This window comes from Schistocerca gregaria, chromosome 6 (genome assembly GCF_023897955.1).
Source record: "Schistocerca gregaria isolate iqSchGreg1 chromosome 6, iqSchGreg1.2, whole genome shotgun sequence".
Taxonomy (NCBI): Eukaryota; Metazoa; Arthropoda; class Insecta; order Orthoptera; family Acrididae; genus Schistocerca; species Schistocerca gregaria.
The window spans coordinates 205,357,713-205,385,479 of NC_064925.1; positions in this window are offsets into that span (position 1 = coordinate 205,357,713).

Here is a 27,767-nt window from a genome sequence, read left to right on the forward strand (position 1 = left end):
TGATGGACCACCACAGTTAATTCAGGTTTGATGGCTGGGGGTTTGGCCTCACACTTGGCAGAGTATGCAAGGTATGCATCATTACAAGTGTCACAGGGAACCTAGGTTGGGATGTTGCTTAAAGAGGTGGGACTGCTTACAATGAGGGCAGGTGGGAAGATTCTTACAATCTGGAGTAAGGTGGTCTTAATAGATGAGACATTTTTGGCATGTGTATGATTGGAAGGGTGGGATTTGGAGAATTCAACTTTGTGATGGCGTTTGTAGATGAAGGCTCCCTGCGTGAGGAGGCAGTTGTTGAAGGGAGCATGCTACGCAGATACATGCATGAGGAAGATGGGCCCAGAGTCATTGTAGATACAGCAGATGGTGTGGATTTCTAGGGAATGTTTGGAGTTAATTTCAGTAACCACCTCCTCTGCCGTGATCTCAGTGCCAAGCTTTGTAATCACTGCAGTGGGGATGGTGGGGGCTAGGTTTGTTTGGATGGGGGGTTAGTGTGGAAGGAGATGAGGGAAGCATGAAGACCAATGGTGAAGTTGGAGAATTTTGACAGAAGGTGGGATTGGTTGATCTGATGAGGGTGGAGACTTAACAGATCTTGATTTAAGTGATAGTGAGATGGGGGAGACACTTTCAAATTCAAGGGTGAGGGATTTGCCATTGAGGAATTGAGGGTCATGGTTTCGTAGTAGTGGTGGTGTTGGTGGTGGCAGCAGTGTCTGTGTTGTTACACTTCTGTGGTTTTTTGGTGACTGTGGGGTAGGGTGCAGGTTGAGGAGTTGGAGAGAGTGAGATATGGCGCTGGGCAGGGCATTGCATCAGGCTGGAATGTCTTTTATGGGTTGAGGAGTAAGTTATCTCGGTTGATACATACTGCCACCGAAGCATCACTAAGGTGTTGGATGATGGTTGCTACATTGTCCAACATGCTGAATGATGAATGATGGTGTTGGTCATGAGAAAGAGGAGATAGAGCTGGCAACTGGACAACAGCAGCAGGGATTCAGATGGGGTCAGATGCGAGAAGGCAGCAACGACAAGATACAATGACAGCGACAGCAATGACAACTGGTGGTGGCAACAAAGGCTGGTAGCAATGGCACCAGCAATGAGGACAACTGTAAGTGAAGGTGACGGCAGGCAGGCAGTGATGATGACTCGAATTGAAGGTGATAACTAGGTGGTGGCAGCTAATAGAGAGGACTGGAAATGACAATTTAAACTGCAAAGGCTGGAAAATTTTCCCTGGTGTGATCCAGACCCTGAGATCAACCCTGGCAATTATCATAGTCAGCAGGAAGAGGAATTCCAACCCTCAGATGTTATGTGTCTGGCATGGTTTTCCACTTATATAGGCATAATTGCAGTCTCTGTAATTGAAGTTATAACCAACAAAAATGTTTTTTGTATAGACAATACCACAGCACACTCTGTATGCAAAAAATATTTTCATGATTCATCACCTAATTTCTTGTTTTACAGACACAATGCTGTCTCCATCCAGTCATTTCATCTTTTCCACATAACAACTACCATTGACCTCATGTTCATTGTCTTCATCTCCTTCCTGCTCAATCGTATTTCAACACTACCTCATGAGGCCCTATGCACAACTAAAGTTACAAAACCACACCGTAACACTCTGCTGATATTTTGTAGCAGCTACCTGAAACTACACAGTAGTGTGACATGCCATTTAGGAATTAATTGTAGAAATTCATCATAAGGAGTATACCATGTACAGGGAAAGGCATAACACTGGAAATAAATATAGAGTGTGGGGGAAAATCTTTAGCTAAAGCAGATTGTTCAAAATTTCTGGGTGTCTGTATTGATCAGAATTTAAACTGGAAGACACACATTGACAATCTACTGAAACGATTGAGCTCAGATACCTATGCTATTAGTGTCATTGCAAATTTTGGAGACAAGCACATCAGTAAGTTAGCTTACCATGCATATTTTCATTCGTTGCTTTCTTACGGAATCATCTTTTGGGGCAATTCATCACTAAAAAAGAAGGTATTTATTGCACAAAAACGTGTTATCAGAATAATGTCTGGGGCTCATCCAAGATCATCTTGCAGACAATTATTTAAAGAATTAGGGATATTGCCAGTAGCTTCACAATATATATACAGCCTAATGAAATTTGTTGTTAGTAACCCAGATCACTTCAGAATTAATAGCACAGTCCACAGCTACAATACTAGGAGACAGGGTGACCTTCACTACCGTTCATTGAATTTGACATTGGCACAAAAGGGGGTGAATTATACTGCCACAAAGATTTTTGGTCAATTGCCAAACAATATCAAAAGTCTGACAGACAACCAATTGGCATTCAAAAGTAAGTTAAGGGAATTCCTGAATGACAACTCCTTCTATTCCATAGATGAATTTTTAGACATAGGCCAAAGAAATACAGTAAGCATTAACAATTGTACCATATATAAGACTAACAATGATTAATTGGGATAAATGAATCTTGTGTACTTTGACACGTTCCACATCATTACGAAAGAATCGTGTTCATGATCCATGGAACAAGTAATATAACTAACTAACTAACTAACTAACTAACTAACAACACATATCACTGCCAGGTTACATGAATTTAAAAACTGAGAATTGAATTCTCCATTCAACTGACTTTAACAGTTCACTGAAGTTGCAGTTGGTGCAAAAAAAGTCATTTCATTCCTATTTTGCCATTTCCGGCCCTTGTGCTTCACGATAGGTTAGCTGGTTTTCATGGTTATCTGACTATCTTGAATGCTTGCCCAACATTTCCTGCATGTTATCAAGAAGTTCTTGCTTATGTCACTCCTGTGCTGCCACTCTCAGGGGCTTTCACAAGCTTGTCAACTACCTTATTTTATGTACAGACATGATATGTCCCACTAGAGAATTGAGCTTCAGGCCATCATTGTAATCATATAAAATTTACAAGGGGGAAAAGAACTTACTAGTTTGCAGTGACAAAATGTGAAGAAAAGAAAAGGAAAGAAAATACTCAGTTCCTTGCAATTCTCATTGTGGCTATATCTATCAACAGAGAAAGAAGAATCATGTAGCAGTGATTATTATGTACATAGAAAATTACTATTTTTTGTCATCAAGCTGTTGCAAGAAATTCCCCATGCAAATAAATACAGAATAATTATAGAAAACAAAGAATGGCCTCCTATTGCATTTAACAGAGTTTATTGGTTTCAGTTACACCTCGTACACTTACATCGGTTATGCTAAGTAGAGAGAAAATTTCCTTTTGGTAGTCCCTGTTTAAACTGTACTATGACTATACATACACTTCATAAGCTGCATGTCATTCACTTGTAGAGCAGGGCCCACAAAAATGAACATGTGATGTCACACTAATTGTGTGCAAGTTCCCTTGCCGGTCTAGGAATGGTAGAACGATGGGTTCGATGACGGTTTGGATGTACCGTGCACTATTCAGTGTCCCCTCGACGATCACCAGAGGTGTACAGCCAGTGTAGGAGATCGCTCCCCACACCATGGTGCCGGGTGTTGGCCCTGTGTGCCTCAGTCGTATGCAGTCCTGATTGTGGCGCTCACCTGCACGGCGCCAAACACGCATACGACCATCATTGGCACCAAGGCAGAAGCGACTCTCATCGCTGAAGACGACGCGTCTCCATTCGTCCCTCCATTCATGCTTGTCGCGACACCACTGGAGGCGGGTTGCACGATGTTGGGGCGTGAGCGGAAGACGGCCTAACGGTGTGCGGGACCGTAGCCCAGCTTCATGGAGACAGTTGCAAATGGTCCTCGCCGATACCCCAGGAGCAACAGTGTCCCTAATTTGCTGGGAAGTGGTGGTGTGGTCCCCTACGGCACTGCTTAGGATCCTACGGTCTTGGCGTGCATCCGTGCATCGCTGCGGTCCGGTCCCAGGTCGACGGGCACGTGCACCTTCCGCCGACCACTGGCGACAACATCGATGTACTGTGGAGACCTCACGCCCCACGTGTTGAGCAATTCGGCGGTACGTCCACCCGGCCTCCCGCATGCCCACTATACGCCCTCGCTCAAAGTCCGTCAACTGCACATACGGTTCACGTCCACGCTGTCGCGGCATGCTACCAGTGTTAAAGACTGCGATGGAGCTCCGTATGCCACAGCAAACTGGCTGACACTGACGGCGGCGGTGCACAAATGCTGCGCAGCTAGCGCCATTCGACGGCCAACACCGCGGTTCCTGGTGTGTCCGCTGTGCCGTGCGTGTGATCATTGCTTGTACAGCCCTCTCGCAGTGTCCGGAGCAAGTATGGTGGGTCTGACACACCGGTGTCAATGTGTTCTTTTTTCCATTTCCAGGAGTGTATATATTAATGACTTGCCACTCTATATTTGTGAAGATGCAAAGCTAGTTCTTTTTGCTGACGATACAAGTATAGTAACCACACCCAACAAACAAGAATCAGCAGAGGATATTGTAATGTCTTTCAGAAAATTATTAATTGGTTCCCTGCAAATGGACTCTCACTATATTTTGTGAAAACACAGTTTATACAATTCTATACAGTAAATGGCATAACACCATTGATAAATATAGACTATGAACAGAAGGCTGTGGCTAAGGCAGAATATTCAAAATTTCTGCGTGTGTGCATTTATGAGAAATTGAATTGGAAGAAACACATCAATGATCTGCTGAAATGGTTAGGTTCAGCTACTTATGCTATTAGGGTTATTGCAAATTTTGGTAATAAACATACCAGTAAATTAGCCTATTATGCCTATTTTCATTCACTGCATTCATATGGCATCATATTTTTGGGCAATTCATCATTAAGAGAGAAAGTATTCATTGCACAAAAATGTGTGGTCAGAATAATAGCTGGAGCTCACCCAAGATCACATTGCAGACATTTATTTAAGGAGCTCAGGATATTCACAGTACCTTTGTAATACACATATTCACTTATGAAATTTGTCATTAATAACCCATCCCAATTTAAAAATAACAACAGCAAAGTGCATAGCTACAACACTAGATGATGAAAGGATGATCTTCACTATTCTGGGTTAAATCTCACTTTGGCACAGAAAGGGGTGAATTATGCTGCCCCAAAAATCGTTGGTCATTAGCCAAATAGCATTAAAAGTCTGACAGATAGCCAACCAACATGTAAAAGCAAGTTAAAAGAATGTCTTAATGACAACTCCTTCTACTCAATAGCTAAATTTTCAGATACAACGTAGTAACTGTTAAAAAAAAGTTAATTATTTTGTGCAAAGAAAAGTTATATTAAAAACAAAGATTCCAAGACTTAACAAGTGGGAAAGCGCCACTAGACAGGCACAATAAATAAAACACACACACAGAATTTCTAGCTTTCGCAACCGACGGTTGCTTCTTCAGGAAGCGAAAGCTAGAAATTCTGTGTGTGTGTTTGTGTGTTTTATTTATTGTGCCTGTCTACTGGCGCTTTCCCACTTGGTAAGTCTTGGAATCTTTGTTTTTAATATATTTTTCCCTTGTGGAAGTTTCTTTCTATTTTATTTACATCGAAAACTTATATTAACATGACTTGCTCCACATAATTATGAAATGTCATATTCATGATCTATGGAACATGGGTTAATGTATGTAATGTATGTATGTGTGTGTGTGTGTGTGTGTGTGTGTGTGTGTGTGTGTGTGTGTGTGTGTGTCATTTGTGGGATCTGATCTTCAAGGCTTGGACACTGATTAATTGGGCACATATCCATTGAGTAGAATATAACTGTGAAGATGTTATACATGTTATATATTTTGTTCAGGCTGGACATTTTTTTCTTGAAGGAGAAAGACATGTTTGGGACTCTTTTAGTGTTCTCCAGAAGCTATTTGTGTGATAAAATAGACAGTGGTGCAACTCAAAAGCTGAGGCAGTTTTGGTGACTTGTGATCCCTGCTAGAGTTATCCTAGAAGATTGATTGAGTAAGCATTGACAGATAAGTAAGGAATTCTGAACACTGTGATTGCACAACATTTATTCTCAGTTAATTATTTATTTTTCATGAGACATATATTTTGGTTTACATGCATGTTGCCTGAGATATGATAGGTACATACTAAGGAATTATTGAAACAATTGTGGTTCTAAGTTGGACTGGACAGAGTTTTTGATGAAGATTTTGCAGGGTACTATTTCCCCATCCCAATTCTGTGATGAATTTTTAGCCATTCTTAAGATTTTGTTCATGTGACATAATTTCCTGGTATGATTTTGGTTTTTCTTGTCCCTGATGTTAATGAGAGCAGGTTTTGAGCTGCATTATTTATTGTTTTCATAATTAAGTGGTTTGTGGATGACTAATGGATAATTTTGAGGAGAATATTTTAGTTGTTAGCAGTTCTGGACATTTTGGTGGTATTAATATTTGGTATGTAATGGACAAGCCTGCAATTAGTCAAACAGAAACAAGGACAACATATTTTGAGAAAAGTAAAGAAAGAGAGGAATCTCAAGTTATATGAGGGTGGTTAGGAAAGTGCTCGGAATCACTACAAGTCGCACTAGTCGATGAGTTGTTCACAGGTAATTTATTGGACTGTTGCCTGTAAACACGTGCCATGTCAGTACTCTTGGAAGAGAGCTGTGGCAGTGATGTGGCTGTGCTGTTATTCCCATGTAGCGATTTGCGAAGATGGAAAAAATTGAGATTCCAGAAGTGATAAAGCACTTTGTAAACAAAGATATGAAAGCAAAGGATATTCATGCCAATTTCCAGAATACACTGGAGGTCTCCGGTCCTTCATATTCAACTGATTTTAAATTTGGGCAGGAGAGCTTAAATGATGATTGGTGCAGTGGTTGGTCAAGGTGTCACTACTCCAGAAATCATTGCACAAAATGATCATGGAGGATCACCAATTGAAAGTGGGTGAAACTGCTCATGCTTGCAAGGTGTCACCTGAAAGGGTATATAACATTTTAACTGAAGAATTAGAAGTGAAAAAATTATCTGCCAAATGGGTGTTGCTACAAGACAATGCGTGCCCACACACGTGTCATTACCATGGCAAAATTACAAGAACTAAGATATGAATTGTTGCCACACCCACCCTATTCACCTGATATGGCTCCATCATACTTCCATCTCTTCCAAAAACTGAAATTTTTTTCTTGGTTGATGAAGATTCACTCCAAAAAAAGAATTGATAGCCAGAGTTAACAAATATTTTGCAGGCTTGGAGGAAACTCTTTTTCGAGATGGAATCAGGGCACTGAAACATTGTTGGACCAAGTCCATTAATCTACAAGGAGACTACATTGAAAAATAAAACAAGGTTTCAGTGATTTTAGTACTTTCTTTCTATTCTGTTCCAGAACTTTTAAAACCACCCTTGCAGAACATTCTGATTCAGGTGTTTTGTCAGCTGGTACTACTTAGGGAAGTGGTAATGTACTTGATAATGATTCAGTTCTTATTCTGTAGTCAACCAGGTTATGCTCTAGCCAGTGATGGTAACATTGAAAGTCAAGAAACCAGGAATGTTGTCACAAATTATGGTGTAGTTGTTCCTAGTTTGGCTCAAGCAATTAAATCTGCTAACAGTGGTGCATGTTTCCCCAGCTTCTATTGTAAATGACAGTCAGTTAGCTTCACAGTTCAGAACTTAGCTTGTATTAGTACAGTATCATCTGGTTCTCGTGTGAGTGTATAGGATTTTTGATCCCTCACTGAAGGGTACTAAGAAGAGGTTGATGTGTTTTCCTTCTTAAAGTCATTTATGGAAGATCAGCAGGTATAATTTGAAAAGCCTGGCAGTAATATGAAAGAGTTAAGAAGCAGATGTGAGAAAGACTTAATGAGAAAATAGAGATTCATGTGAAGGGATACAATAAACAAATTGGGGAGAGAATAGAAGCAATATAGTTAACTGAAAAACTGCATTCATTACTACTTTACAAGGACTGATACTTGGGTTAGCAGAAAATGTGAATAATCAGTGAAGAAGGTACAGAGAAATCTACTGAATTTGCTATGTAACTGAGAGAAGATTTTCATCCAGAATTTGAAGGAAGAATTTATAATATTGAAAGTAACTGCTGGAGAAAGCTAGTTTTCAACTAAAAAGTTGAAAACTTATTTTCAAAATTTGAGGGAAGAATGTGAAAAGAATAAAACAGATTTGTCACACAAATTTGAGAGAGCACCTAGCCATGTACTCAAATTCAAGAACAGATTTCAAGTCATGCTATACTATTACATGGTTTAGGGAAGAATTTTGAGAAATTAGGGCTTAGTTCTGAGGCAGAAATATCTGAAGGGAAAAAAGAAATTAACCAAACAGTTAAGGAGGTTGATAAATTAGATTTTCTGTTGCACAATTGGTAATCAGTGCTGACCAGAGCGCAGTACCAACAAGTACTTTTGATTTAGTGGAGATCATAGCTATCCAGAGGGAGAATTTAGTTGAACCTGCTAACTATATGTTACATGTTGAACCAAAGTTAAGAGCTGAATCTGAGGTGAGACTGCTTAATGTGAATGTCATGCCACTAGAGATAACACTTCATTATATGTCATATCTTTTCTGAAAATTAGTAAGGCCTATATATGTTACCAGTTGACTGTGTTACAATGTCTGATTTTCTTTATTTTTGATGATACCAAGACAGCAGGCACTTCATTATACTTTAATTCATGTTGTACCACAGGTGAAATATGTGGAACCAAAGTGGAGGAAGGTAAGTTACAAAATTCATGTGCCTCACACTGAAAGCACGTTAACATTCAGTGTGAGAGTGTCAATTTTGATGCATTGTGTTTGGAGGGGAGCATTCAATGTTCTTATTTTGAGCTCTAGTTAATTGTTTCTCTGTATGTGCAATGTACCAGGCAGTGTCCATGTTTATTTGTAACATATCATGTCTTGTGGTAGTATTTTCTTGAAGAATGAGGCACTGGTCATGCATTCTATTAATAATTGTGTGTAGAAGTTAACACAGTTTACCACAGAATATGTCCTGGTGTGCCAAATTTTATACTGGTTGTTTGTGGATATTTTATGATATAGTGAAGGGTGATGATTTTGGTTGGTTGTAGTTCTTATAATATAACATATGGCCATAAGTCAATATATTTGTATGCAGTAAGAACTATTACTTGATATGGATGATTGTAGGGATGTATTGATATGACAGTGGTTTACAATTTTCTTTTTGTGAGTGGATGATTATTGAGCTGAGTGATGTTTTTATTCTTGTGTCCTGATGAGTGAGTATTGATTTTGTAACTGGATGTTTCTTTTGTGGTGTGTTTATGATGTCAAGGATGATTTGCCTGTCTCATCACCCATGAATTATTACACATACACTGTGAGGATGATTGTGAATATGGTATGAAGTGAGATGAAGATGAAAATGTGTGTGAGTTAAATGTTTAATGAAAGTTGTATGATCATAAAGAATTTGAGATTGTTTGAATTGATGCCATGTATTGAGTAAGATCTCATGAGAAATGAATGAAATAATGAATTTGGAAGTATCATTGTATCATTGTTTAACGAAAGTAAATAGGCTGTGAGTCAAATGGTGAACCATTAAAAGTTGTGTCAGGTAATGAATATTATTGAATGATAATATATGAAGGTCAATTATGTTTTTAGACTGTGGTGGTAACAATTAATGTTTGAGATAGTTGATCCCATTATTTTGTTTGTGGCTGTGCTCGATATTGTGAGTGAATATGAGGTTACTTGAAGTGAACTAGTGTGTAGGTACCTTTTCAGAGCACTCTGGTAATCTGGTATTCATCCTTACCTAATATATACAACAATTTACTTGAGACTAGTTCATATTCAGCTGCTTCACCATTATTTACATGTCTCTAAAATTTTTTCTATACTTTCTTTTAATGTAGTTGTGTGCATATTGTAATATTGAGTAGATTCACTACACATACATAACTAACATTGCAATCACCTCTTTGCAGATCTGATGAGATATTGGTACTCACTACATCAACTCAGTACATGAAACTACTACTCCCTGATAGCTAATATATGATAATCATTCGGCATTGGAATCATTTGCATAGAAAACTTGGTTATGTTCACAAGAAATGTCAGCAGTAATGAATAAATACAAGATCAATAAACATTCAAGCCAGTGTCAAATTATCAGATGTCATATACTCTCCATGTGGAGAAACATTAGTAATAAAAAATGGAAAGATGTAATAGAGAACATTCAATAATCATGACAAAGTAATTCTTAAACATACTCAATTCACAAGAGTAAATAGTTCACTAAACTAAACAGAGTGAATGCTGAGAACGGAGAAGAGAATATATCTAAATAGTTTCTTAGAACAAGGCAAAAAGTCTTAACAAGAATTCAAGATAATTTTTCCAATGCATCAAAAATCACAAACATGGATTTCAGAGTTCAACCTGTTTCATTAGAGATAAGAATGGGAACTTTATAAATGACAAGGAAAGTACTATAGAAATATTTCACAGAACTGTTGAATCATTCAGACCCAGATGAGATGCTACCTGCAGGCACCACGGAAGAAAGAAAAGATGAAAAAGAGTAGATAGTAAGTGACTGAAGAAGATGTGAAAACAGTGATCAAAAAACTCCAAAACTATGAGTCCCCCGGGGAGGGCAGAATAACAGGAGAATTAATCAAAGAAGCTTGACTTAGAAATATATAAACTGATGCAGTTGATATGGAAGAATGAGACATTCCCGGAAGATGGAAACTGGCCATAATGTGCCCAGTGCACTAGAAGAGAAGCAAACTGGAATGTGGTAACTACAGAGGTATCAGGTTGCTGAATATAACCTAAAAGGTACTGTCTATCATCACACTGTGAAAATTACAACCATTCATAGAGAACAACATACAGGAATACCAAGCTGGCTTTCAACCAAACTGATCTACAATGGAGCTTATTTTCACCCTAAGACAACTGTTTGAAAATCACTGGGTATGTGGCAAAAATATCAAGAGAGTCTGTTCATCAGTTTTCAATGTACTTTTGACAGCATCCACAGGAATAACCTATTCAGTGCACTGTGTAACTTCAGAATCCCTGAGCAGGTAGTGAGGATGGTGCAAACTTGTATGGATGGATAAAGGGCAGCAGAGCATTTCCAAGGGGTCACATCAGAAACTTCCAAGATTGAGACAGGTTGCAGACAAGTGGATGTGACTTTGGTTTACCAGCAACAACAACATAGAAATGGATATCAAGGAAAGAATAACAGTGGGAATTAAAAGCATGTGGGAGACTCAGCTCAAAGTCAGTATCAGTGAATATTTAGATGAGAATCTGCAACACAGTGGCATGCCCAGCAGTCTTGTAAGGCTCAGAAACCTGGAGCATGACAAAATAGAAAAAGGAAAAACTATTAGTATTTGAAAGAAGAGTAATGAAGAAGATGTGGGGACCAATCTTAGACAAAGGAGACAGGAGAAAAAGGAGGACTGAGGGAATCTACCTTTTGATACAACAACCAACAATATTACAGAAGCTGAAGATCAAAAGAATCAATTGAGCAGGCCATGTAGATCTTATTCCACAAGAAAGACAGGCAAAGAAAGCATTTGAGGGGAAACCAAACACCAGATGCCCCTCAGGACAATCAAGGCAGTGCTGATTGGGTGACCTGGACCAGGATGAGGCAGCCTTGGAGTTTGAAGACATCTGGAGGAACTGAGCACAAAACAGAAAGAAATGGAGGTAGTTTGTGTAAGCACCAAATAATCTGCTGGACCTGTGACCAATGGATGTGTACATATGTATGTATGTAACCTAAACATATTACAGAGGAATTCCCTGAGACACACAAATGCAATAAAGATAAGAACACATCCATATGTGTTACCACTAAAAGGATATCATTGTAACAGGAAAAGCATCTTCACTAACCAGAACTTCAAACACCATATCATAAATAGGGAATATGTCCAACACTAAGATAGCCAGGATGCTCAGCACTTCAAGGAAGAAAGATCTTATAAACACCATCAAGGCACGCACACATAAATATTACCAATCATGTGAATATACACTGACTGACATGCTATTTCACTAAATTCACATATATCAAAATGATATATCATTGTAGGGGGCAAATCATTCAAGGGTTTTTAATGCAGGATTCACCTGTTGTTTACCATGATTTCCATACCTTGCATCAAAAAGGTTATTTTCAATCACTAACATATATGGTTGAAGAAGGCAAAAATTTCAACATTGTTATCCTGTGGCTCAGAGTCCAGTTCTCTTTTACACCTCCCCAATTCAGTGTTCTAATTTCCTGTGGTAGCTATACTTAATCTTTTATTAACTCTCCTTTGACTGTCCAGAATAAATACAATGTTACTTCTCTATTCAAAATGAATTTCAATTAGTTTCCTGCCAAACTTATAGCTATACATGCTGTGACTCCTGTTGTAATTTAAATGGCAAAAGAGGTTCATTTCATCCTAATATAATCAACAGTGCTCTACCTGGATTCTGCTTTTACAGAAATGCTATGCTGTATTACATTGACACCAGTAAAATTCATTAAAATTCCTGGCTTGGTCCTATCCTATTGAGGACCAACATAATCAAAATCATCTTCCCTTCACAGCTAGGATGCAGTACTCATGGCACCAGCAAATACTTCATATTCATTCCTTCATAATCTGTAATCATTGGGACTACTGCCCAACATCAACCAAGAAACACAACAAGACACTTCACTTGATACAACCTTATTTCTGTGGAGAACCAAACGTCTGCAATTCTACACACAAAACTACTTCACCATGTTACCTCAGTTTCCATTTCCAAAAAAGTTCATAACTACATAATAATTCTCTTCAATTAACCTAATATTCACAGTATGTACTTATACTTGTTTTAATATGTTACATATAAAAATATGAATACTTGATGGTGGAGGTGGTGAACTGATCCCATCTGCAGAATATGGGAGGAGTAGACAAAATAACTCTAATATTTGATCCAAACTAGACACCAGATCATTGCAATGAAGGTTCACATGATATAATGAGATAAAACAGGCTCCAGGTGAGCACCAAAACATTTGTCTGTCAATCCTACCAAAATGAGTCTTGCTTGCCTGTGTGATGCCACTGTGTCCTTCACCCTGAGCCTGTGAGAAGTTTGTTGCCAGATGATCAGAAATACTGCAATATTTGGGAGCTTGCTCTGCAGTCCTCCATATGTTTGGAAACTATGATGAACCATTGTGTAAAATGTGAGAATTGTAACTTTGGCTCCCATCAATAAGAAATGCAATGAACAAATTTTTTGCCATTGCGAACAGTCACAATTAGTCATTAAGTGGAGATGTAAACTATTTCATCCAAAAAATAATTTTTCTATACCATCTTTAGTGATGGATTTAAATTTATGAGTATAGGTATGCCACTGAAGTAGTTTTCTGGAACACTCATTTGTACTTTTGTGTAAAGCCAGAATTTGTTCTACAGCCATTGCTGTGCTGAACTAGTATGGTAAGGGGACAGGTGCAGTTCAGAATTTAATCTTGCCAGATTTAATCCAAAAACACTTGAAACACCTGACTATCTTTCTTGGGTCGTTATAACATACTATAACCATATATTTGATTTTGTGGATGAGTATAATGGAGGTTTCTGGACATGGTTAGTACTTCATACAAGTTTTCATAAGACCAAGAGGTCCTAACTTAGTCAATTTGGTATACTGTCATAATTTTATTCAACCTTTTTTTAAGCCCACAGAGTACATAATTTGTTAATTCTGTTATAGTGGTGTAACGTCTGTGAACTTAATTATTTTTGTATGTTTTATACTCTCATTTACTTATTATGAAGCCACAAGGGCCATAATTTGTCAGTTCTCTATATTAATATAATTTTCTGACACTTATTAAGTGTCCAGAGAGGCCATAGTGAAGAAAAATGTCTGTGTTTATGTTACAGTTATGAAGCACTACATTCAAAGTTACATGGCTATAAAATAATTTCATACACTTTCCAATTTGATAATTTTGTATAGCTTTTGTATTAGTGTGATTATCCAGACCACATCATGATCCCATCTTGCACACAGATAACTTTATTTGTTGAAAATTTTAGATATTTTCCTATACTTTTTTAAAATAGTTTTTGTATTGATATACCAGTAACTGTACAATAGTTACTCACTTTAACCCTACTGTAAAAGATGAGTAAATGGTAATAATTGAAGAACTTTATTCAAACTTGCAAGACACATGAGGAATACATTGAATCACAAAATGAATGTTGTTTGTACTAAGTTGTGAGCCACATTGCTCTTCTACAGATAACATACACTAAATCACTCAGATTGACCACTCAAACTGTCAGTGTATGGTGAATAATAGGTCACCACAGCAGACACCCTCTTTTGAGTGTGGAAAATTGAGCGACTAGCTGCATGCTGCTGCCAAGGGCAGAGCTCACCAGATGATTTCTGCATGGAAGTAGTATTACCAGCTCTGCCTTGGGTTTCTGCAAATGCAGGGCAGCAACTGTATCTTTCATTTATCGCTGACTGAAGAGTCTACTTGTGGAATCCTGGGGTGCTGGGAATTGAAAGGAATTTCTGGTGTATCTGTCGCCATTCTTAAGTGAGAAACCTCCAAAAAGTTCCTTTGCTTTACTTGGAACTTAGTTGTGGTACATGGCTGCATGTGGCAGTTTGCAGGTGTTGGAGGAGGTGTCATGTCATTGGTGGAGCTTCCTCTGAGTGCATCCATCAAAAATATGTCCATGCTGGTTGAAAGTGTGGGGTATCCAATATGCATAGGTTGGTATACTTGATTTTTAGACCTGCTTCTCTAATAAAACATGGGTGTAGGTGAAGCTTCATGTGTGGCTAAGTTGCATCTTACAGGTGTTTTTGATGTAACTGGATCATCCGCGTTTTGTTTCGATTAAGTTGTAGGAGAATTTCATCTGAGAGGACGTCACCAGTTGATGTTTGAATAGGGGTAATTGCATGTGCCAACTCTGAAGGCTGTTCATCTGTTACATATGCAGGTTTCACTCTCTCTATGGAGACTGTTGTGGCAATTCCATCTTGAAGTATTATAAACATGTGAATTCTGTTTTGTAATACTTTATATTGCCCAGCATAAAGGGAAAGTAGAAGCAGCTTAACTGCATCAATATGCAACCAAATATGAGAACAGCTCTGGAGGTCCTCATGAAAAAGTGTTTGGTTTTTGCCACAGCACACTGGTGCTGCTGAAATGAGTCACTGTATTGCATGCTGCAGTCTTTGCACAAATTTTTGTAGGATGTGAGCAGAGGGTGTTGTCACTCCTTGGCTCTGTGTGAGGTTGGTGGGAAAGTGAATTTGTTGCCCATAGACTAATTGACTCAAAGCAGGTCAGTATCTGTTTTTACAGGCATCCTTAAACCCAGTAATACATCAGGCAGTGCATTGGTCCAGGTACTTCCATAGCACATGAGTGCTGCTTTGAGTATCCTGTGCAGTCCTTCTACAGTCCCATTACTCTTGGGATAGTAGCAGGTAGTTTTGAGATGGAAGATGCCACATAGTTTTGTGAGCTCAGTTAATAGTGAATTGTTGACCATGATGTATGGTCACTGTAAACAGAAAACTCAATCTGGAGATCAACATGTGGACAAATTCTATAGCCACTGTTTCTGCTAATACACTGAAATGCCAAAGAAACTGTATAGGCATGTGTATTCAAATATAGAGATACATAAACAGGCAGAACATGGCAATGAAGTTGGCAACACCTGTATAAGGCAGCAAGTGTCTGGCACAGTTGTTTAGATTGGTTACTGCTGCTACAATGGCAGGTTATTTAGATTTAAGTCAGTTTGAATGTGGTGTTATAGTTGGCATATGAATGATGGGACACAGCATCTCTGAGGTGACAATGAAGTGGAGATTTTCCAATATGACCATATCATGGGTGTACCATGAGTATCAGGAATCCGGTAAAACATCAAATCTCTGATATCGCTGCAGCCGGAAAAAGATCCTACAAGAATGGGATCAACGACAACTGAAGAGAATTGTTGACTGTGACTGAAGTGCAAACCTTTCAAAAATTGCTGCACATTTCAATGCTGGGTCATCAACATGTGTCATAATGTGACCCATTCAATGAAACATCATCAATATGGGTTTTGAAGGTGAAGGTCCACTTGATTAGATTAGAGATTAGATTAGATTAATACTTGTTCCATAGATCATGAATACGACACTTCGTAATGATGTGGAACGTGTCATGTTAATGAAAGATGTCTGTACAAGATATTACATTACACAAAATATTGCATGACACTAATGCTTAAGTTAGTTTTTTCCCTCCCTTAATTTATATCTAATAATTCAGCCAATGAGTAGGAGTTGTCATCTAGAAATTCTTTTAATTTATTTTTAAATGTTGGTTGACTATCATTCAGGCTTTTGAAGCTGTTTGGTAGGTGACCAAAGACTTTTGTGGCAGCATAATTTACCCCCTTCTGTGCCAAAGTCAGATTTAACCCTGCATAGTGAAGATCATCCTTTCTCCTGGTGTTATAGCTATGCACACTGCTATTACTTTTGAACTGGGCTGGATTATTAACAACAAATTTCATAAGTGAATATATATACTGTGAGGATCCCTAGATCCTTAAATAGATGTCTGCAGGGTGACCGTGGGTGGGCTCCAGCAATTATTCTGATTACACGTTTTTGAGCAATGAATACTTTTCTACTCAATGATGAATTACCCCAGAATATGATACCATATGAAAGCAGTGAATGAAAGTAGGCATAGTAAGCTAATTTACTGAGATTCTTATCACCAAAATTTGCAATAACCCTAATAGCATACGTAGCCGAACTCAGACGTTTCAGCAGACCATCAATGTGTTGCTTCCAGTTTAACCTCTCATCAATGGACTCACCTAAAAATTTTGAAAATTCTACGTTAGCTACAGACTTCTGTTCAAAGTCTATATTTATTATTGGAGTTGTGCCATTTACTGTACGGAACTGTATATACTTGTGTACCCTCGGTGGTTGCATGACTCAAAGCTTTACGCCTTGCCTGGGCCCACCAACGCCAACTTTGGACTGTTGATGACTTGAAACATGTTGCCTGATGAGACAAATTTTGTTTCAAATTGTATCAAGCAGTTGGACGTGTACGGATATGGGGACAACCTCATGAATCCATTGACCCTGCATGTTAACAGGAGACTTTTCCAGCTAGTGGAGGCTCTGTAATAGCGTGGGGCATGTTCAGTTGGAGTAATATGGGTCCCCTGATAGATTGTAAGAGGACACCCTCCTCAACAGAAGTAGTTGATACAAAAAATATTTACAAATTTTGAGTAGATCAATATTATCTCAGCTGTTTTTCTAAAAAAATTCATATGATTTTGTACACGAACTGTTATATTACAACTTAAAATCTATAAAAATAAATTACATTATTTTTTTGTTACAATCTATATGTACTGGCTCAGAATGTGCAGTTCAAATTATTTACTTTTAGAAACATTTGAAATTACAAAATATTGGCACACTTAAAATTTCTGTTATTAATTATACAGTCCTATACTATTTATTATGTTTATTTCTGGCTTAATTTATAAAGTAATAATATAAATTAGAAGAAATTCATTTGTCAAGGGAATTTGTAAACCCTTAGGAATATTGTTTTCGACACAGAGTGAATGTGGTAGTGGGCATGCCTCTGATGTGATCGAACATATTTTATAATTTGGAATAACAATGTAATTTCAGCTTTGTTAATCTGAAAATTCAATAGACAGTGTGATATAGAAAAATGTGAGAGAATAAATTATCATGAAGGAAATAAAACATTTGAACAGTCTTACTTATATTGGAACCACGAGAACCTATAATGTCAAAAATTTAAGCTTCAAGAATCAGCCCCTAGATGTGAAGAACTGGAGCCAACTATGAGGAAAGAAGATAAGAAATACATTTATTGTAAATCTTACTCCCCTCAAAACTTATTAAAAGAGTTAACCATAAAGACATTGCCAATCAATAAATGATGTGTGGGATGGGTAGATTACAAGTGGTGGTGTCATCCGGAATCAGTTGACTAGTAATGAAATTTTGTCTGTTGCAGAAGAAGGGAGAGTGATTCATGTCATTTCCAGTTTATATATGAATGGATTTCTGAACACACGAAGAAAAAAGATTGAGGACTGTCGAACAAAGTAAATAGTAGCAAAGGTGATGATGTGCTTCCAACAATGATGGACCAGATCAAATAAGAGAGGGTTTTAAAACTACAATCAAGCACATCAAAAAGGAAAGATAAGTACAAACTATTTGTGAAATTAATTTGTTTGTGGACTCGTGCTTGTTAACAAAATGAATAGAGACGAGGATAGGATCAAGGTAGAAGTGAAAGCTGAAGGCTACACTCAGGACATGTTTGAGCCAAAGGAAATCGTAGTCAGCAAAGAAACAGTGAAAACTGATATTTTGTAGTTAATTTTAGAAAAACTAGAGGAAATGAAGAGAGATAACAATAGCAAATTTAGTGCAGTTAATGATCAGTTAACTGAAAAATTTACTTCACAACAAGGACAACTAAATGACCTGCAAACTGAAAACAATAGTAAAATGAATAGGTTGCAAGACCAAATGAACCAATGTAGCTATCATGTTTCAGAGCTACAAAAATGGATTGTCAGAGGGGTTAAAAAGTGTGAATGAAAAAGTTGATGTTTTAGAAAATAAATTTATTGTTTTGGAAAATGAGCTAGTAAGTGAATCTGCAAGACAATCACAGAATGTCAATGATGTCACACTTGAACAGAAGGCCATAGCAGAAAAAATGGAACACAGCATCACCAGTTCAGACCAAAGAATTTTAAATGTTGAAAACAACATGCAAAATAATGTAACTGTTTTAGATCAAAAAATTTCAGCAGTTCAGGAAATATATGTGAACCAAAGCCTGTATGAAAAACAACAGTACTGCATGGTCCAACAGTCCCATCATCAGTTTACCATCAAACAATTTAAATTCAGAGGATTTTCTGCACCACTGTAGAGATAGTTTTGTGTCAGGTATCAGTGCAATAAAAAAATCAAATTTTAATTTGTTAAAAGATGTCTTGAAGGCAAAGCTCTGTCATGAGTAAATCTAAATTTCAGTCAGTGGGAAAAATATCGAAGTTTTGAGAAAAGATTTTTAAATAAATTTTGAATCAGAAGCTGAACAGGAGAGAATTAATAGTGAATTTTTGAATGGTCGTAATTATAGGAATAGGTATGCTACTTTGAAACAGTTTTGTAAGAGTCAATGTAAATAATTAACACACTGACAAACCATTCGATGAAATGACATAGACTGATGCACTTAAAAGGAGATTACCAGAAGGATTGCAGTGGGATTTAGCACACAGACCTGAGGATTGTCTTGAACAATTTTTACAATATGTTGACAGGCTAGGTAGGGAAGCAGGAAGAAGTATGTGTCATGATAATCTGAATGGTAGAAATCACAATGGGAATAATTACAGAAACAGTGATAATGGTAACTTCTACCAGAATCAAAATGTTAAAAGATACTGAAATTTTGAACATGAGCAGGATAGGAATAATGGGGATAACTGTGGGAAATTTTATAAAAGAAACAATCATAGAAGTAACCACTCAGTAAATGGCAGTATGCCTCCATGAGGTTCACATTTTTGGGGTAGGAAACACAACAAACACAGGATGCCTAAGTTACACTTGCAATTAGACAACAGTAACAGTGTTAATTATATGGCACATGTATCTGAAATTATTATTGTTGTTGTTGTTGTTGTTGTGATCTTCAGTCCTGAGACTAGTTTGATGCAGCTCTCTATGCTACTCTATCCTGAGCAAGCTTCTTCATCCATCAGTACTTACTGCAACCTACATCCTTCTGAATCTGCCTAGTGTATTCATCTCTTGGTTTCCCTCTACAATTTTTACCCTCCACACTGCCCTCCAATGCTATATTTGTGATCCCCTGATGCCTCAGAACATGTCCTACCAACCGGTCCCTTCTTCTTGTCAAGTTGTGCCACAAACTCCTCTTCTCCCCAATTCTATTCAATACTTCCTCATTAGTTATGTGATCTACCCATCTAATCTTCAGCATTCTTCTGTAGCACCATATTTCGAAAGCTTCTATTCTCTTCTCATCCAAACTATTTATCGTCCATGTTTCACTTCCATACATGGCTACACTCCACACAAATATTTTCAGAAACAATTTCCTGACACTTAAATCTATACTCGATGTTAACAAATTTCTCTTCTTCAGAAATGCTTTCCTTGCCATTGCCAGCCTACATTTTACATCCCGTCTACTTCAACCATCATCAGTTATTTTGCTCCCCAAATAGCAAAACCTCTTTACTACTTAAAGTGTCTCATTTCCTTATATAACTCCCTCAGCATCAACTGACTTAATTCAACTACATTCCATTATCCTCGTTTTTCTTTTGTTGATGTTCATCTTATATACTTGTTTCAAGACACTGTCCATTCCATTCAACTGCTCTTCCAAGTCCTTTGCTGTCTCTGACAGAATTACAATGTCATTGGCGAACCTCAAAGTTTTTGTTTCTTCTCCATGGATTTAACTCCTACTCCTAATTTTCTTTCGTTTCGTTTACTGCTTACTCAATATACAGATTGAATAACATCGGGGAGAGGCTACAACCCTGTCTCATTCCCTTCCCAACCACTGCTTTCCTTTCATGCCCCTCGACTCTTATAACTGCCATCTGGTTTCTGTACAAATTGTAAATAGCCTTTCACTCCCTGTATTTTAACCCTGCCACCTTTAGAATTTGAAAGAGAGTATTCCAGTCAACATTGTCAAAAGCTTTATCTAAGTAGACAAATGCTAGAAACATGGGTTTGCCTCTCCATAATCTGTCTTCTATGATAAGTCGTAAAGTCAGTATTGCCTCACGTGTCCCAACATTTCTACAGAATCCAAATTGATCTTCCCCAAGGTTACCATTCGTCTGTAAAGAATTCACGTTAGTATTTTGCAGCTGTGACTTATTAAACTGATAGTTCAGTAATTTTCATATCTGTCAACACCTGCTTTCTTTGGGATTGGAATTATTATATTCTTCTTGAAGTCTGAGGGTATTTCACCTGTTTCATACATCTTGCTCACCAGATGGTAGAGTTTTGTCAGGACTAGCTCACCCAAGGCCATCAGTGGTTCTAATGGAATGTTGTCTACTTCCGGGGCCTTGTTTCGACTTAGGTCTTCCAGTGCTCTGTCAAACTCGTCACACCGTATCATATCTCCCATTTAATCTTCATCTACATCCTCTTCCATTTCCATAATATTGTCCTCAAGTACATCACCCTTGTATAGACCCTCTATATACACCTTTCACCTTTCTGCTTTCCCTTCTTTGCTTAGAACTGGGTTTCCATCTGAGCTCTTGATATTCATACAAGTGGCTTTCTTTTCTCCAAAGGTTTCTTTAAGTTTCCTGTAGGCAGTATCTATCTTACCCCTAGTGAGATAAGCCTCTACATCCTTACATTTGTCCTCTAGCCATAATTGCTTAGCCATTTTGCACTTCCTGTCAATCTCATTTTTGAAACGTTTGTATTCATTTTGCCTGCTTCATTTACTGCATTTTTATATTTTCTCCTTTCATCAATTATATTCAATACTTCTTCTGTTACCCAAGGATTTCTACTAGCCCTTGTATTTTTAGCTACTAGATCTCTGATGCCTTCACTACTTCGTCCCTCAGAGCTACCCATTCTTCTTCTACCGTATTTCTTTCCCCCATTCCTGTCAATTGTTGCCTTATGCTCTCCCTGAAACTCTGTACAACCTCTGGTTTAGTCAGTTTATCCAGGTCCCATCTCCTTAAATTCCCACCTTTTTGCAGTTTCTTCAGTTTTAATCTACATGTGATAACCAATAGATTGTGGTCAGAGTCCACATCTGCCCCTGGAAATGTCTTACAATTTAAAACCTGGTTCCTAAATCTCTGTCTTACCATTATATAATCTATCTGATACCTTCTAGTATCTCCAGGATTCTTCCATGTATACAACCTTCTTTTATTATTCTTGAACCAAGTGTTAGCTATGATTAAGTTATTCTCTGTGCCAAATTCTACCAGACGGCTGTCTCTTTCATTTCTTACCCCCAATCCATATTCACCTGCTATGTTTCCTTCTCTCCAATTTCCTACTCTTGAATTCCAGTCACCCATGACTATTAAATTTTCGTGTCCCTTCACTACCTGAATAATTTATTTTATCTCATACTCAATTTTATCAGTTTCTTCATCATCTGCACAGCCAGTAGGCATGTAAACTTGTACTACTGTAGTAGGCATGGGCTTTGTGTCTATCTTGGCCACAATAATGCTTTCACTATGCTGTTTGTAGTAGCTTACCCGCACTCCTATTTTTTTGTTCATTATTAAACCTACTCCTGAATTACCCCTATTTGATTTTGTATTTATAACCCTGTATTCACCTGACCAAAAGTCTTGTTCCTCCTGCCACCGAACTTCACTAATTCCTACTACATCTAACTTTAACCTGCCCATTTCCATTTTTAAATTTTCTAACCTACCTGCCCGATTAAGGGATCTGACGTTCCGATCCGTAGAATGCCACTTTTCTTTCTCCTGATAATGACGTCCTCCTGAGTAGTCCCCACCCGGAGATCTGAATGGGAGACTATTTTACCTCCAGAATATTTTACCCAACAGGATACCATCATCATATAACCATACAGTAAAGCTGGATGCCCTCGGGAAAAATTACGGCTATAGTTTCTCCTTGCTTTCAGCCGTTCGCAGTACCAGCACAGCAAGGCCGTTTTGGTTAGTGTTACAAAGCCAGATCTGTCAATCATCCAGACTGTTGCCCCTGCAACTACTGAAAAGGCTGCTGCTCCTCTTCAGGAACCACATGTTTGTCTGGCCTCTCAACAGATACCCGTCCATTGTGGTTGCACCTACGGTACGGCCATCTGTATCGCTGAGGCACGCAAGCCTCCCCACCAACGGCAAGGTCCATGGTTCATGGGGTGGGGGGGGGGGGGGGATCTGAAATTGATCAGAAGGAATATCAGATTTCTCATTTATGTTTTGATCAAAAGTTTTGGGATACTATGTTTAATATTGGTGATGTAGGTCCTAATCACAGACCACAATGTGAGAGGAGTGAGAATTTTGATGTACTATGTGCTAATGATTTCTTCTTTTGGTCAGGAAACAGTGTTACTGTTGTATATAAATTAGGTAATGACTACACTGGATCTGAACCAGGTTGTATTTTTGATGTAGATGTGAATGAGAGCTTTGAAATCACTGAGGTTGATAAGTCTCAGACTCGTAGCTTATTGCAAATGAATGTAGGTGAGGTAAGTGCTGGAAATATATTTCCTACATTGGAGTATTAATAGCATCTCATTCCACATGACTAATAAATTGGGAATCACTCTGCTTTAACACTACAGCATACTTAAGTGCAGAACTGTGTAGCCTTAAGATAGTTTGTTTATGTTCTATTATCGTTTCTCTCCTCGCAGTACTTTCTTGGAATGTAATGCATAGACTAAAATACTACAAAATGATAGCACAAGTGATTTACATAAAATGTTTTGAACTCCTTGTTCTTGGAGGTACATTATGCGTAAATCATACATTTATTCTTCTTCTTAAATGTCTGTCATGACACAACAATACCCTCACATGTATCAGACTTCTGTCTACTATACACCATAGGGAATGCTAAAGTGCTCAGCATGCAGACATCTAGAGACATTTTGTGTAATTGGATGGCTAAAATGAGTAAGACTGGTATGGAACAGTCATCACCAAGTGGCAGTTACAGTATTGGAATGAGAATACCGGTCTATATTCATTGCACTGTTGCCTGTAAACACGTGCCATATTAGTGATCTTGAAAGAGAGCTAGAGCGCTGACGTACTTCTGTTGTTGTTCCCACGTAGTGATTTTCAAAGATGGAAAAAATCGAGATTCAAGCAATGATTAAGTACTTAGTAAAGGTATGACAGCAAAGGACATTCATGCAGATTTTCAGAATACACTTGAGGACTCTGCACCTTCCTATTCAACTGTTGCCAAGTTGACAAATGACAGCTTAGATGATCCGAGCAGTGGTCGGCCAAGATGTGTCACTACTCCAGAAATCATTGCAAAAGAGTACAAAATGGTCATGGAGGATCGCCAGTTGAAAGTATGTGAAATTGTTGATGCTTACCAGATGCCATCTGAAAGGGTATATCACATTTTAACAGAAGAATTATAAATGAAAAAGTATCTGCAGGATGGGTGCCGCGACTCTTGACGCTGGATCAAAAACGCATGAGAATGGACATATCTGAACAATGTTTGGCCCATTTTAGGAGAAACGAACAAGATTTTTTGCGCTGGTTTGTGACCACAGATGAAACTTGGGTGCACTACTATACCCAGAGACAAAACAACAGTCAAAGCAGTGGTAACATGCTGATTGTCCGCCACCAAAGAAAGCAAAGACAATTTCTTCGGCAGGAAAGGTCATGGCATCAGTATTCTGGGATGCGAAGAGGATTCTGTTTGTAGATTATCCCCCCCTCTGGGCAAACAATTACTGGATAATACTATTCTAACCTCCTGGACAAATTGCAACAAAATATACGTGAAAAAATGCTGGGTTTGGCAAGGAAGAACGTCATCTTCCATCAAGACAATGCGCGCCCGCAGACGTGCCGTTGCCATGGCAAAACTACACGAACAAAGGTATGAATTGTTGCCACATCCGCATTATTCACCTGATATGGCCTCCATTAGAATGGCTCTGAGCACTATGGGGCTTAACATCTATGGTCATCAGTCCCCTAGAACTTTGAACTACTTAAACCTAACTAACCTAAGGACATCACACAACACCCAGTCATCACGAGGCAGAGAAAATCCCTGACCCCGCCGGGAATCGAACCCGGGAACCTGGGCGTGGGAAGCGAGGACGCTACCACACGACCACGAGCTGCGGACATGTCCTCCATTAGACTTCCATCTCTTCCCAAAACTGATAATTTTTCTTGATGGACGAAGATTCACCCCAAACGAAGGATTGATAGACAGAGTTGACAGCTGTTTTGCAGGCCTGGAGGTAACTCATTTTTGATATGGGATCAAGGCACTGAAACATCTTTCGACCAAGTGCGTTAAGCTACAACGAGACTACATTGAAAAATTAAAAACATGTTTCATTGATGTAAGTACTTTTTTTCTGTTGCATTCTGAGAACTTTTCAAACCACCCTCGTACTCTTTGCGGAAGCAAAAATTGACGTGAAACAGAACTTGCGTCATGGGACATAGACACTGTAATAGTTCGCGATATGTCCACATGTATGTGACTGTCGCAAAGTAATGAAGGGGGTGGTTTAGCAATGATACAGAAATTGAGTACTATGCTGCAGTGTCATTGGCTGATACCATCACGAGATCAGTGCAGTGAGACGTTCTGCTGACATGACAAATCGTCCAGTGTGATGATTTGGATCTTGAATGATTCAGTAAAATGCTTTGAAAGCACGGATAACCTGGTAAAATTACGAAAATTGATGGATAATACGTAAAGCTGAAGAAAATACGTCACAAAATGTGTAGGGAAGAGGGTAATTACATGCTCGCTTGAATGTATGAAAATCATTCCATTCCTCCACCGGTGGGATTGACAGTTGATGGTGCAAATAATCCATGCTCTGTGGATTTAAGTCCTGCAGAATACCCTCTTGTTCCAGTCGCAGTTATGCCCATATAAATTAAGGCTGCAGTGTCCAAAGATTTGGAGGTCTGGATGACTACCACCTAGGACAACAAACTGGCGATCCTGTACCTGTGTGCAATATGCACCACCAATATGAGGAATCAATGCTCTGCGTCTCTTCAAAAACAGAACACCGTCACTGTGGAAGATGTCCTCACTTTCGGATAGCTATTTGGAAACCCTCCACAATGATGCAAACCCCTCCAGTTTCCATGCAAAGTATATTAAGATCTATTGCACATATTTGTCAATAAGAAACACTACCTTTGTCTTTTATTTCAACCATTCCGTGACTTCTAGAAGCAGGTTAGTGAGATTCAACGGACTGAAAAGTGTTAACGTCCGTTTAGTACCTGATACAGACCACGTAGTCAAGGCAGAAAAACAATACGTATAGTTATGTACACAGCTGTAGTTACACACTGTTTCGATGTGTTACAGCATAAAACAGTGTACCAAACTTCTTATGACACAACAACACAAGAACCCTCCATTGTGACTGATACTCTGGTCTTGCTCCAGTACAGGCGACAAAATATACAAATCCATGGAAGCGACTTCGATCACTGTCTACCTGCTAGAATGGTCCAATACACGTGTTTACTGGAATCGCCACTTATGGTCGACGTCAACACGTAGATGGTATTTGTTTCTGATACATCAGAAGAGAGAGGGAGAGAAGCGGTAAAATCTTATCGAGTTCTCTATCAGCTAATATAAGCGAAGTTTTTAAAATTCGTAGTTTCACTCTAGTAGATATTACAAAAATAACGAGGAGAGGGAGACAATGTCGTAATCATAGGAATACAATAAAGGAGATTGGGACATGTACGTGGAGATATTTGTATACTGTCATTCGCTATTGATGAATTGTAGGCGTTATGTCTCTGAATTTCCTTGTGTAGTCCTGTAAGTTAGAGTGGTATTTTTCTTGTTGTGATGGCTCGCTACGTAGTCAGTGATGAATGGTTGACTGGACAGCCTTCTAATTATGGAATAGTGCTGTCGGAACGTGATGGAATTTCGAGAGAATCAGCAGGGGCCTGTGACTTGGCTGGGGGCATCAGCACTTTCTGCTCTAGCAAACGCCGGCTACCGTGCAAGAATGTGCATAGCTTAAATAAAAGACGCAAGAGCCTTTGATAACGACTATGTTCCAGGAAGATTTTGCTACTGGGAAGCAGTGGTAAAATGACTATGTCGTAAGACAGATATATATTTATGTGGGAAATTGATATTTCCAGAGCCACAGTCCTGAGGAGGAGGTATTACCGATACTTCGCTCATTGTCAAATGTCACCAGATTGGCGCTGACATTGCAATATTTAATCATAATTACACTAATAACTATGTCTCTGGTTTCCTAGGACGACTGTGCCTGGCTTGCAGGCATGTGGCAGAGGTAGCCGGTGACCAGAACAAATGGACATTTTCAGCTTAAGGTACGAGCAGGTGCCCGAACTGGACAGGCAGCTACAAGCATGCAGCTGACCTAACCACGTCGTCCTCTGGGTTGACCAATAGCGAACTGATACGCAGTATGTGATTGGCAGCCTTTCTGATCACAAGTGTTCCAGGTATCCTCCGATTTTTCTGTGGATATTTGAGAAGGTTTAATACATTGAATTTCCCCCCACCCCCACCTTTCCATGTACATTAACTGGTCGACTGCTTGTACTGCCATTCTACTCATTTCCCTATCTTTATTTGGTTGAGAGAACATCGACTGTGATGAATTGTTCGCACCTAGATGGTGAGAAACAGATGGAAAAGATATTTGCTGGTTCTCTGTACATGAGAAACACGAACGATTTTAAGTATTAAAACTTTATTTGACTTTGTAAAGTCCAAGGATGATCGGGAATCTGTTATACGAGGTATGATACTGAAGTTTTAAGAATGGGCTTGTAATTGTACAATGGT